This window comes from Salvelinus fontinalis, chromosome 4 (genome assembly GCF_029448725.1).
Source record: "Salvelinus fontinalis isolate EN_2023a chromosome 4, ASM2944872v1, whole genome shotgun sequence".
NCBI lineage: Eukaryota > Metazoa > Chordata > Actinopteri > Salmoniformes > Salmonidae > Salvelinus > Salvelinus fontinalis.
In genome coordinates this window covers 224070-235000 of record NC_074668.1, presented here as the reverse complement: position 1 = coordinate 235000, position 10931 = coordinate 224070, and the positions used below count along the sequence as shown (strand labels likewise).

Genomic DNA, 10931 nt, shown 5'->3' with positions numbered 1-10931 from the left:
ACATTAGCCACTGCCTAAAACGGTGTCAGTCTAATCTCTCTTAACACATTAGGCTGGTCACCCTCTCAGATTTCTACGCAGGATATATATTTCAACTATGCTGTGATGTTTAACATACAATTTGAATCTATCTAATCGAGAAAAAAATTCACAGATTGCAAGTTGAAGATAGATACTTTTACTAAGAGTATTAATATATTATTAATTGACTGACCAGGTCTCTCCAGATCTCCTAACAGTACTATTTCTAGGGTCAATAGATTAATGTTATTCTTTTTCAGCCATTCCTGAACCCGAGACCAGAAAAAGGCAACCCGGAGGGCAACACCAGAGCAAATGGTCAATTGATTCTGTATCATCACAACAAAATCTGCAGAACTGCAATGACTGTGCCCCAAATATTTAAAATGTTGTTGGTGGCAAGAATTCTGTACAATCATTTTAGATGAAAAGCACAAAGTCTTGTACATCAACTCATACACCCTGTACCATGGAATCAGTACATCAATAATCTCTTCCCAACTATTTTACAATCTGTATGGCACAGCTGTCAACATCCTGGTCGTCAAATGAAACTGGTATACTTTCCTATTTCTGCTGTTTTTTATTCCTCTGCCAGTTTTGATCCTTTATATTGGGCAGACAGACCATTTGGGACCTCCTTCCTCTGCCACCTGCCCCCGTCCATTTTTGGAGTAATGCTGGAATCAATTGGCTGTAATCTTGGATTGAGCAGACCTTACCATGCAATTCTGACAAATCCATAAAATACATAACTCTACCATTCCAATATACAATATCATTTAAAAACAAAATACACCTTTCAAACACATTTTCCATAAAATAAAGGGCTTTTATCAACCTGTATATTTGAGTTCAGCCATCATTTAACATGTGGTTCTGTCTCCTCAGGGGGATGACATTTAAATTGTAGCCAGCTCTGCAACGCTTGAAAATCAGAGAGATAAAAGGTTCCAAAGGTTCCAAAGGTTCCTAAAAGGTTCCAAAGGTTCCTAAAAGGTTCCAAAGGTTCCTAAAAGGTTCCAAAGGTTCCAAAGGTTCCTAAAAGGTTCCAAAGGTTCCTAAAAGGTTCCAAAGGTTCCTAAAAGGTTCCAAAGGTTCCTAAAAGGTTCCAAAGGTTCCAAAGGTTCCAAAGGTTCCTAAAAGGTTCCAAAGGTTCCTAAAAGGTTCCATTTTCAATTAATCAAAAATGAGACATGGCAATCTGCACAAAGACAAAAAGGAGATTTTTTAAGCTTTTCTTATTCATCTACTGGAGAACCATGTAAGGTTCAAGTAAAACTGGTGAATGAGTGAAGCTTTCAGAGAGAGGTTTAGTGCTTTTATATTTAATCATCATTGTATCCTATTATTTCAGTCTGAGTTTTCATCTAATCTTTACAGAGCTGCTGACTGCGCTGTCTGACAAAATCACTATTTTAGTAGTAATTAAAGTAAATAAGTTATACTTTTATGACTGCTGAATACCAACTGTCAATCACTTAGATCTTGTATTTTCAAGTAGAGATATCACAAGGAAACGTATCTCTATGTATCCCCTCTTGATTGCTCATTCTTACCCTAACCCTTACCCTAACCCTAACCCTAACACTTACCTTAGCCTTAACCCTTACCCTAACCCTAACCCTAACACTTACCTTAGCCTTAACCCTTACCCTAACCCTAACCCTAACCTTAACCCTGACCTTAACCCTTACCTTAACCCGTATACTAACCTTAACCCTAACCCTTACCCCACCCTAACCCTAACCCTAACCCTCACCCTTACCCTAACCCTAACCCTTACCCTAACCTTAGCCCTAACCTTAACCCTTACCCTAACCTTAGCCCTAACCTTAACCCCTACCTTAACCCTTACCTTTACCTTACCCTTACCCTAACCCTAACCCTTACCTTTACCCTTACCCTAACTAACCACACCACTCTCCACATGGTGGTCGGCACCATATTCCCTGTACAGTGCACTACTTTAAAACAGGGCTCATAGGGGAATAGGACGTCATTTCAGATTCACACTAGGTACGGAGCACCTCATTGCCTGCATGCATTATTGAAAGTTTATGTAACGTCAAAAACAGCTCATTCTGCAAAAGTCAACAAACAAACAATCATTCTACGACAGAGTGGTAGCAGAGTATTTTGTTTACGAAAATGTAAAGAGATCAATAATTCATTATTAGCAAATAAAAACGTTGGTCAATATTGTAGGTAGAGGTTTATATTAGGAGCATCATAACATATTTTCTTGTCAATTTAAATAGAGACTATTAGGTTAACATTTCACTCTTCTTCAAGCAGATGCAGTCTATGGTGAAGCAACCGTGCTCTTTACAAATCAAGCTGCAGTGTTCCATGTTTGAATGACAGCCGCTTGCCCCTTTTCTATTTCAAACGGTGCAGGGTTTTGGCAAACTGGCCGGCTGCGCTGAGTGTAACATGGAGCCCTTAGACTTACATTCATGAATGAAAATTGAACACTCGTTAGGAAATTGCACGTTACATGTTTGACCATGTTTTTCCAACCAGGTATTCGGCATGCAGCTTGACACCGCTCATTACCCCCCTCTTTAAACAATTGTTACTTTAATCATGTGCATTGCCTGTATCTAAATATGCTAAAACCAATCAAAATGTATTCACGATCTTAATTCAAGAATGACATAAATGTTACATTGATTTACATAAGCCATTCAGACCGAAATAAACACGTTATGGCTGACTAACCCATTTGTAATATTCATGAAACATAAAAAAGGTTGAAGTGAAAATGTACACAGGATTGTGTTTTTCAGGTCATTAAAAGGCTCACGTCGAACAATGTATATAAACCTCTATAGTTACTTAACAGCTCTTGATTTGGGATGAATTCTTAACATGATTTGTAAAAGACACCAAACCCTTTAAAAATATGAAACATCTCTTATATGTCATCTATCAGACGTTTTTTTTTTATCCAAAGCAACTTACAACAGTTAGGATGTACATTTTCACATCGGTGGCCCCAGCGGGAATCAAACCTGCAACCCTGATGTTGCTGTCCACCATGCTCTACCATGCGATTCACACAGGACCATTTCACGGCTAGTTGACGATTATCTCTGTGTGCTCTACCTCCTGTGGGAAAACCAGTCGGGAAAAAGATTACGACCATATAAGGCGGCGTGTCCAAAATGGCCTCCTACGCACTATGTAACATACTACTCCAGTCTGTCATCCCTGCCAGAGGAAAATTGCATTTCTATGACTGCACATTATTACTCACTTTATCAAGAACCAGGATTTAGAGTAGGGATGGGCAACTGGCGGCCTGCGTAAACCCCCCCCCCCCCCCCCAACTGGGCCAAAAATGTTGTTTCTATATATTTGTATTCTTAGGAACTCATTTGGGGGCTCAACTTCCTGTTGAGAGTTAGAATAGTAGAATGCAAAAAGGTGCGATTTCGAAATGTGGTTGTGCATCAGCAGTTTCTCTTGTTATGTCAGTCAATGACAATCACTCAATTAGCCATGTCAGCTAACTGCAACAATTTCTCTACACCCCATTACAGATGTGTAGAATTGCAGAAAATGTACTTTAAAAACGTACATTTTCCTCCAGACATCTACTTGTTTGTAAAGAAAAACTGATCAATCAGGCAGATATGTCTTTGTGAAGAACGCATGAATGAAGACACGTACAAGGCTGTCCTGGAATAAAACCTGCTTCTTTCTGCTCTGACAATGTTCCCCAACTCTGAGGATTGGTTTTTCCAGCAGGACAATGTTCCCCAACTCTGAGGATTGGTTTTTCCAGCAGGACAATGTTCCCCAACTCTGAGGATTGTTTTTTCCAACAGGACAATGCTCCATGCCACACAGCCAGGTCAATCAACGTGTGGATGGAGGACCACCAGATCAAGACCCTGTCATGGCCAGCCCAATCTCCAGACCTGAACCCCATTGACAACCTCTGGAATGTGATCAAGAGGAAGATGGATTGTCACAAGCCATCAAACAAAGCTGAGCTGCTTCAATCACCCAACATCAATGTGAAAGACTGGTGGAGAGCATGCCAAGATGCATGAAAGCTGTGATTTAAAATCAGGGTTATTCCACCAAATATTGATTTCTGAACTCTTCCTAAGTTAAAACATTTGTATTGTATTGTTTAAAAATAAAATATAAAGTTATTTTCTTTGCATTATTGGAGGTCTGACAACACTGCATCTTTTTTGTTATTTTGACCAGTTGTCATTTTCTGCAAATAAATGCTCTAAATGACAATATTTTTACTTGGAATTTGAGAGAAATGTTGTCAGTAGTTAATAGAATAAAACAAAAAAATGTCATTTTACCCAAACACATACCTATAAATTAGAGGTTAATATATACAGCTGGAAAAAACTAAGAGACCAAATTACCAGTTCCTCTGGATTTACTATTTATAGGTATGTGTTTGGGTAAAAAATAAATAATGACTACTGCCAACATTATTCTCAAATTCCAAATAAAAATATTGTCATATTAATCTCTCGTCTATATATTAACCTAATCTACATATTAACCTCATCTATATATTAATATCTCATCTATATATTAACATCATCTACATATTCACCTAATCTATATAATAACCTCATCTATATGTTAATCTCTCATCTACATATTCACATAATCTACATATTATCCTCGTCTATATATTAACCTCATCTACATATTCACCTAATCTATAAAATAACCTCATCTATATATTAATCTCTCATCTACATATTCACATAATCTACATATTAACCTCATCTATATATTAACCTCATCTACATATGAACCTCTCATCCATTAAGCCATCCATCATGGCTGTAAAACATACTAGCTCATCCAGCTCCCAGTCTTATCCACGGCCGTGAGCCACATTGACTATTCCAAGACAACATCCAAGGCATATTATGCCTATAGTGGTCATAATGCAATACCACAGAGAGATCTGGGGACATAGACTACATTGTCTATGACTGGGGATGCTGAAACAGCGCTTGTGTTTAACCGTTCAGTGTGGCCTCGTAAAAACAAATACCTCACAGACACAACAATATCTACATTTTCAGCCATATATTCACGTATGAAACATTGGATCTGATCACAAGACGGCCACTAATAATGTAAAGCAGTCCAACGGGAGGTATTATCCATTCTGTAAAACTCTTCTTCTCTGTGCCGTTTAATTATCTGTATCGGACCAGACCATAACTCCACATTACAGCCGTCTGTCATCACGGTAACCTCAGGGCCAGTATTCAGGAAGTGTCTCTGAGTAGGAATGCTGATCTAGGATCAGGTACCACCATGTCCATGTATTCTTATTCATTATGAGCTCAGAGACTAAACGGAGATGCTTTATGTAGACAGGTGGATCTAAACCTCTCATTCTCTAACGCCCCACCCCCACACTAGCCATACTGAGGAAAAAAACAAAGCGTTGCTTACGAGACAGAAAATATCATGAGTCACATTTAATTGTGTTTCACAACTTATAATGATGAAAAGCACAGAACCAGCAGGAGTTAATTTCAGTCTGTATGTCTCTCACAGCAAATCAATATGGTCATTTTTTGGGGACGGTGGAAGATGGAGATATCTCACACACCTTGTACATGAAAATACTCAGCTCCCATCGAATGTACCATGTCTAAAAACAAAAAGGGTTTGCAAACAAAACATCTAACCAAGCGTATGTGCACTCATGTATTCAGACCAGAGCATTTGAGCAGAGTTGAGCAGTCGGAAATCCCGGTCATCCTCTATGTTTCCATTCCAACCGCTCATTATCTACGTTTCCTTTCCGACCGCTCATCCTCTACGTTTCCATTCCAACCGCTCATTATCTACGTTTCCATTCCAACCGCTCATTATCTACGTTTCCATTCCAACCGCTCATTATCTACGTTTCCATTCCAACCGCTCATTATCTACGTTTCCATTCCAACCGCTCATTATCTACGTTTCCATTCCAACCGCTCATTATCTACGTTTCCATTCCAACCGCTCATTATCTATGTTTCCATTCCAACCGCTCATTATCTACGTTTCCATTCCAACCGGTCATCCTCTACGTTTCCATTCCAACCGCTCATTATCTACGTTTCCATTCCAACCGGTCATCCTCTACGTTTCCATTCCAACCGGTCATCCTCTACGTTTCCATTCCAACCGCTCATTATCTACGTTTCCATTCCAACCGCTCATTATCTACGTTTCCATTCCAACCGGGTCATCCTCTACGTTTCCATTCCAACCGGTGATCCTCTAAGTTTCCTTTCCAACCGGTCATCCTCTAAGTTTCCATTCCAACCGGTCATCCTCTAAGTTTCCTTTCCAACCGGTCATCCTCTACGTTTCCATTCCAACCGGTCATCCTCTACGTTTCCATTCCAACCGCTCATCATCTACGTTTCCATTCCAACCGGTCATCCTCTAAGTTTCCATTCCAACCGGTCATTATCTATGTTTCCATTCCAACCGCTCATTATCTACGTTTCCATTCCAACCGCTCATCCTCTAAGTTTCCTTTCCAACCGCTCATCATCTACGTTTCCATTCCAACCGGTCATCCTCTAAGTTTCCTTTCCAACCGGTCATCCTCTAAGTTTCCATTCCAACCGCTCATTATCTACGTTTCCATTCCAACCGCTCATTATCTACGTTTCCATTCCAACCGGGTCATCCTCTACGTTTCCATTCCAACCGGTCATCCTCTAAGTTTCCTTTCCAACCGGTCATCCTCTACGTTTCCATTCCAACCGGTCATCCTCTACGTTTCCATTCCAACCGCTCATTATCTACGTTTCCATTCCAACCGCTCATCATCTAAGTTTCCTTTCCAACCGGTCATCCTCTACATTTCCATTCCAACCGGTCATCCTCTACGTTTCCATTCCAACCGGTCATCCTCTACATTTCCATTCCAACCGCTCATTATCTACGTTTCCATTCCAACCGGTCATCCTCTACGTTTCCATTCCAACCGCTCATTATCTACGTTTCCATTCCAACTGCTCATCCTCTACGTTTCCATTCCAACCGGTCATCCTCTACGTTTCCATTCCAACCGCTCATTATCTACGTTTCCATTCCAACCGGTCATCCTCTACGTTTCCATTCCAACCGGTCATTATCTACGTTTCCATTCCAACCGGTCATCCTCTAAGTTTCCATTCCAACCGCTCATTATCTACGTTTCCATTCCAACCGGTCATTATCTACGTTTCCATTCCAACCGGTCATTATCTACGTTTCCATTCCAACCGGTCATCCTCTACGTTTCCATTCCAACCGCTCATTATCTACGTTTCCATTCCAACCGCTCATTATCTACGTTTCCATTCCAACCGGTCATCCTCTACGTTTCCATTCCAACCGGTCATCCTCTACGTTTCCATTCCAACCGCTCATCCTCTACGTTTCCATTCCAACCGCTCATTATCTACGTTTCCATTCCAACCGGTCATCCTCTACGTTTCCATTCCAACCGGTCATCCTCTAAGTTTCCTTTCCAACCGGTCATCCTCTAAGTTTCCTTTCCAACCGGTCGTCCTCTAAGTTTCCTTTCCAACCGGTCATCCTCTACGTTTCCATTCCAACCGGTCATCCTCTACGTTTCCATTCCAACCGGTCATCCTCTACGTTTCCATTCCAACCGGTCATCCTCTAAGTTTCCTTTCCAACCGCTCCACACTCACAGGGGGAAAAAAACTGCAGTTCCAAATTCGCACCATTCATTAAAATCCCAGTTTAACCAACACCCATCTATTGTTGTGAACACCTGGACCTACCATTTGGTTCGGAAGTATTGAAACCAAACCATATGATTTGAATGAAAAGTATTTGAATAAACAACATGAAAAGGTGAATGTAAGAAGCGCTCATCATTTCAAATAGGCTACATGTCCTTTTAAACAGCATATAAACACTGTAAATAGGCTACATGTCATATTAAACAGCATATAAACACTGTAAATAGGTCAGGAGCCAGACATGTAGCCTAAGAAGGAACAAACATGAATTATTTAGCCTATATTATTATTAGCCTATTATTGAAATCATTTCAAGGCTAGAGCCTACAAAGAAATAGATTGTGAAAGCATTTGCGAGTGTGACACACTAGGCTGCCATAAACATTTAGCGCTCAGCATTTAAACAACATTTAGTTGTATTCAATTATTATAGTCTATAAATTGCGCATAAAGGCTGTGACTTACTTAGAATTAAATAAATATGATATGACAAATGCCTTATTAGGACTTTGAATTCACTTTTAGAAGCATGAGTTTGGCCAGAGTCCGTGGCTTCAGGCTCACGCGATGGTGCTTGGAGAGAAGGACAGCAGTGGAAAATACCCTCTCTGCGCTTACAGAGCCACTGGTGATGCTCAACACCCTTCAGGCAAACTCTTGCCAGTCTTGTCAGGGCTGCAGAGTTGTTTTTGTATTTTTCTATACGTAGGACTAAAGGATTTTAGGCAAAATAACCCAATCAAAACAGAAAGATCCTTGAAAGAGGTAGTATGTCATCAGGCCTATTGGGCCAACATCAATGATGGTCTACTGTATAGATAATAGAACCAAAATGAACCAAACTTTTAAGAGGTCAGATATTTTGTTTATAAATACTTTGCTACAATGACACACTTAGTTATCTACCCACCTCATTCCTTTCTGTTAGGATGTAGTAAGTACACAATCATGTCTTTCAGATTCCACAATGATTCTTTAGTTGTGGACACTACATCACCGCACTCCCTCTCTATCTCTTGGTCCTCCTCATATTATTAAGTCACCTTGATTTTGCACCTGAGTATTTTATCAGTTTCTTTATGAAAATAACTCCATGATAGTAGCTAAAGCAAGTCGCTATAGCAGCACACAAGTAGACTACAAATGCATGCTGGGCCCGGGCATACCCTGAGTTTGTTAAATGAAGTGAGCGCTACTGGAGCGGAAATAGAGCGGGCGAGAAGGACAACGCTCCAGCCAGCGCTCAGCTCCACTCAGACAAGCCAGCACTACCACAATGGAGATATTGACAAAATGCTGTCTGAATACCTACACAACGTTTTGTGCAACTCCCCTGTTAGCTATGTAGCATTTATACGTCTGAATGGTCTACGCAATATCATCATCATCCAGGAGGCATTTATGGTTTTCTTGAATCTAGCAACTATACCGGCCTCCTTCAGTCAAACCCTGGGCACCAATCAACCACCCAAGTCGTCCAATTAACTAGAAACCAAACAGAAAAAAAATAGCTGAAACGGGGAGGGAACTCCCTGAATTTGTCCAATAAGAAACTAAAGCTTAGCCCAGGGTTAACAAATGCTTGTGTGAACTAATGTAGCCCCAGGCCAGTCTAGCCTGGGACTTAGAAAAATGCAGCGTAGAAAGGCCTACGGAGCAACTAGAGGAACTGGAGATGACCACTCAGAGTTTACACACTGAGGAACTAGAGGAACTGGAGATGACCACTCAGAGTTTACACACTGAGGAACTAGAGGAACTGGAGATGACCACTCAGAGTTTACACACTGAGGAACTAGAGGAACTGGAGATGACCACTCAGAGTTTACACACTGAGGAACTAGAGGAACTGGAGATGACCACTCAGAGTTTACACACTGAGGAACTAGAGGAACTGGAGATGACCACTCAGAGTTTACACACTGAGGAACTAGTGGAACTGGAGATGACCACTCAGAGTTTACACACTGAGGAACTAGAGGAACTGGAGATGACCACTCAGAGTTTACACACTGAGGAACTAGAGGAACTGGAGATGACCACTCAGAGTTTACACACTGAGGAACTAGAGGAACTGGAGATGACCACTCAGAGTTTACACACTGAGGAACTAGAGGAACGAAAGTTGCCAGGTATATATGCAACAACAGCAGGGAATCTCAAATCTCTCCTCCACACCAGTCCGAGTTCTTCTTCTGCCTACAAAATCTGCCATGGGGCTTTCTGGTTCTCCTCTAGGGTTGACTCCCCACCTCCTCTCTGCTAAAGCCTAACCCACTACCCTTACTATCCTGGCCCTGCACCCTCACCCTCCCTTTTAACTGGTCCTCCTTCCTCATCCTCCTCTCTTCTCTCTCCGTCCTTCTCCCACGTCATCCTCCCACGTCCTCCTCCCTCATCGTCCTCCCTCGTCTTCCTGCCTCATCCTCCTCCCTCGTCTTCCTGCCTCATCCTCCTCCCTCGTCTTCCTGCCTCATCCTCCTCCCTCGTCTTCCTGCCTCATCCTCCTCCCTCGTCTTCCTGCCTCATCCTCCTCCCTTCGCCTTCCACCCTTCTCGAGAGCCGGTGAAAGACTCGACGTTCGCCATACGACCTGGCATACAAATCTATGTTCCACCCTCTTCATTTTGTAACTATTATGAAACTAGTTGCAACGGGCTATTGGCAACAACTGAATCGGAGGAAACATTAAAGTGCCAAAACCAATTTTCTCCAGCATATAAAACCCCCAAGTATGAGGACTGAGCAATTACCGGCCGGCCTGACAGATTTAGTATGACACTGGGGTCATACATTTCCAGTGCAGCTTGTCAGCAGAGGAGAGGGTGGGAGGAGGAGGGAGGGGTCGCTCACTCTAGGCTTTAGCCAACAGCGAAAAGGCCTGAATTAATCCAGAGCAATCCACAGCAACCCTCCACCCCAGTCCGCCAATTAGACGTCTCCCAGCACAGGCCCCCGCCACCTTAAACCCAACTCCCTCACTCTCCATACTCACCTGTGAGGTGAGGTTAAGGTTCAGGTCTACACTATGAGCTACCAGAAGCCTGTGGCCCTGATCCTGACCTTCGACCCTGTGCTGTCCCTGTGGGGCCGACGTTTTAAAATAAAACTAGTCGTTTTATGTAGCCAGTGCCTGTAATACTC

General features: G+C 41.9%; 1 protein-coding gene across 1 annotated transcript in view; it reads right to left on the bottom strand.

Moving 5' to 3' along the window:
• Positions 1-10931, bottom strand: part of si:dkey-215k6.1 (transmembrane protein 132C) — a 371736-nt gene that overhangs the window by 233125 nt on the left and 127680 nt on the right. The gene's annotated exons all lie outside the window — the stretch shown is intronic.